Below are 4,048 nucleotides of genomic sequence, written 5' to 3'. Positions count from 1 at the left end.
TATGGAAATGCAAATTAGAACTACAATGAGATGTTATTACACACCTATCAGAATGGTTAAACTAAAAAGTAGTAATAACATCAAATGCTGATGAGGATGTAGAAAAACTAGATTACTCATACATTGTGTGGTTTAATGTAAAATGGTAAGGCTCCTCTGGGAAACATTTTGGCAGTATTATAAAACAAAGCAGGTAATTACTATAAGGCCTGAAAATTGCACAATTGAGCATTTATCCCAGATAAATCAAAATAAATGTTCATAGCAGCTTGACTTGTAGTTGCCAAAATCTGAAAACAACTTAGATATCCTTCAGCTGGTGAATTTTTAAACAATCTGTAGTATAGTCATTTGGAATACATCGCAATAACAATAAAGGAATGAACTATTGGTACACACAGTAACTTGGATGACTCTCCAGTGAATTATATTGAGTGAAAAATGTCAATCCCAAAATGTTACATACTGCACAACAAAATGATAGAAATGAAAAAGTTGTTGCCAAGGTTAAGGGACCAAGTAAAGAGAGGAAGACAGGTGAGGCTATAAAATGTCAAAAGGAGAGATCCTTGAAACAATAATATTTTCTCTCTATTGTGACTGTCCTAGTGCTGACATCCTAGTTGTAATATTGTACTATTCAAAAACTGTGGCTTTAGAAGATGTTACCATTAGATGCCTGATATAGGATATACAGACTCCCTCTATTATTTATATATGAATATATAATTATCTCAAAATGAAAAGGTAAAAGAAACTCAAAAAATGATATTTCTAATGTTAAATAAACATTCTACTAATAAGTTTTAATGGTATATTGCATAGAAGACTAAATTTCATAGAATTATTTTTATTTTCAATTTTATACTATTTTTCACTTTAAAATATTGTTTTAAAATGTATTATAGAGTAATTTTGACATTTTTGGTGAGCATGTATGTGTGAAGTTCTATGAATCATAATATATTTATAGATTTGTATAAACACTACTACAGTCAGAATACTGAATAGTACCACCCCCACAAAAGACCCCTTTTAGTCACAAACCCCTTTCCAAACCTGACAGGCTCTCCATTATTATAGCTTTGCCATTGTGAGAATGAAAAATAAATGGAATTATGTATTAATAGTATGGAAACTTTTGAGACTGATTTCTTTCACTCATCCAAGTTGCAACATATATAAATAGTCGATGTTATTTATTACTGAATAGTATTCCACTGTAGGGATATGCCACAATTTATCTATTCACCTGTTAATGTACATATGTGTTGTTTACAGTTTTTAGCAGTTATGAATAGAGCTGCTATGAACATTTGTATACAAGCCTTTGTATGTTTAAGTTGTGTGAACATATGCATCTTGCTTGAGTAAATAGGAATGGGACAATGATAGATGCATTTTAACTTTTTAACAACTGCCACACTGTCCCCCAAAGGGATTGTAGCATTTTATATTTCAAACATTTTTGTTTGTTTCTGACTTGTAGCCCTTCAGTGACTCCAGTTTGTCCATAGGTTAAGAAATTCAAAGACTTTACCGTGACAGGTGTGTCAGTCAAGTTCTTTGTGGCATTCGGTACAAATGAATTATATAAATAGCCCACAAGCCAGCACTTCCTGAGCCTGCTTTTTTGACCTGGGTGACTGAGCCTAGCGAAATCATATGAAAGGATATGAAGGGCACAGATACAGAGGAAAGATCAGAGGGTGGGGAATAAAATACCAGGTTGAGGAAGCAAACATATGTAGGAAATATTTGAAGTCAGATCTCTAACCAAAAAATTTTTAAGTAGACCAGTCTGATACAGACACTGCTGTTGCCACAAGCAAACACATAGGCTGTGACTTCCACCTAGATTTATAAGGAGATGCAATTCCTGAATTATATGATTGGAACGCAAATGTTATACAACCAAAACTGTGATGAAATATTTGCCGGAACATATAATGTTTTTTGTAGTCTAGAGTCTAGCTCTCTGTCAACCTTGTCACTTATGATCTACATCCAAATCACACAATTAAGTATGTTTGAAATTGCTGCAACATTCAAGTGGCTTGATTACTTTTATTATTTTCACAACTTGACTGATGTCGCTGTTTCTCTTTTTTTCCATGAATTATAGCACAAGGGGTTAAGCTTTCCTTTGCAAAAGAGTTAATTAACACCTGTGTGTGTGTGCATGTGTGAGTGTGAGTATGTGTATGTGTGAACATTATTTTGAACTACCTGAACTTGTTAGTTTGATTCAACATTAAAAGGCCTCAAGGCCACACAGCTATAATGAGATTCACATTTTGGAGTTTACACTGGTATAGTAATACATTTCATGCCGTTGTTCTGTAATTTGCCTAATCAAATAAAATGAGATCAAGCATTACACTGGAATGGTCCAACCTCCCCATTCATACAAAGTTACATTTAGCTAATCACATAAGAAATTACTCCTTTCCCAGGGATTTGTTTGCGTTTGTAAGCTAGTTAGAAGGCTGAATTTAATCAGTGTATTCTATTCCTCTATTAATATCTACTGAGCCCTTGAGATATAGCCAGAGGGGCTGATAAACTAAATTTTCAATTTTATTTAATTTTAATTAATTTTAATTTAAATAGCCATATCCTGTGACTAGTGTCTACTGTATTGGACAGCACAGATATAAAGGTCCATAAAGTCACTTCATTCATACATACGCTTAGTCACTAAAACTATAATTTGTATTTGTGACAAACCCATAGCCAATATCATACTGAATGGGCAAACATTGGAAACATTCCCTTTGATAACCGGCACAAGACAAGGATGCCCTCTCTCACCACTCCTATTCAACATTTTATTGGAAGTTCTGGCCAGGGCAATCAGGAAAGAGAAAGAAATAAAGGGTATTCAGTTAGGAAAAGAGGAAGTCAAATTGTCTCTGTTTGCAGATGATATGATTGGATATTTAGAAAACCTCATCATCTCAGCCCAAAATCTCCTTAGGCTGATAAGCAACTTCAGCAAAGTCTCAGGGTGCAAAATCAATGTGCAAAGATCACAAGCATTCCTATACACCAATAACAGAGAGCCAAATCATGAGTGAACTCCCATTCACAATTGCTTCAAACAGAATAAAATACCTAGGAATACAACTCACAATGGATGTGAAGGACCCCTTCAAGGAGAACTACAAACCACCACTCAAGGAAATAAGAGAGGACACAAACAAATGTAAAAACATTCCATGCTCATGGATAGGAAGAATCAATATTGTGAAAATGGCCATAGTGCCCAAGGTAATTTATAGATTCAATGCTATCCCCATCAAGCTACCATTGACTTTCTTCAAAGTATTGGAAAAAAAACTACTTTAAATTTCATATGGAACCAAAAAAGAGCCCACATAGCCAAGACAATCCTAAGTAAAAAGAACAAAACTGGAGGCATCACACTATCTGATTTCAAACCACACTACAAGGCTACAGTAACCAAAACAACATGGTATTCATACCAAAACACATATATAGACCAATGGAACAGAGGCCTCAGAAATAACACCACATATATACAACCATCTGATCTTTGAAAAGCCTGATAAAAACAAGAAATGGGGAAAGGATTCCCTATTTAATAAATGGTATTGGAAAAACTGGCTAGTCATATGTAGGAAGCTGAAACTGGATCCCTTCCATACACCTTATACAAAAATTAACTGAAGATGGATTAAAGACTTAAGTGTAATACCTGAAACCATAAAAACCCTCGATGAAAACGTAGGAAATACCATTCAGGACATAGACATGGGCAAAGACTTCATGACTAAAACACCAAAAGCAATGGCAACAAAAGTCAAAATTGACAAATGAGATCTAATTAAACTAAAGAGCTTCTGCACAGCAAAAGGAACTACCATCAGAGTGAACAGGCAACCTACAGAATGGGAGAAAATTTTTGCAATCTATCCATCTGACCAAGGGCTAATATCCAGAATCTACAAAGAACTTAAACAAATTTACAAGAAAAAACAAACAAACAACCCCGTCAAAAAGTGAGTGAAGGACATGAACAGAC

Source organism: Macaca thibetana, chromosome 5 (assembly GCF_024542745.1).
Source record: "Macaca thibetana thibetana isolate TM-01 chromosome 5, ASM2454274v1, whole genome shotgun sequence".
Classification (NCBI taxonomy): domain Eukaryota; kingdom Metazoa; phylum Chordata; class Mammalia; order Primates; family Cercopithecidae; genus Macaca; species Macaca thibetana.
This window is presented reverse-complemented; position numbering follows the sequence as displayed.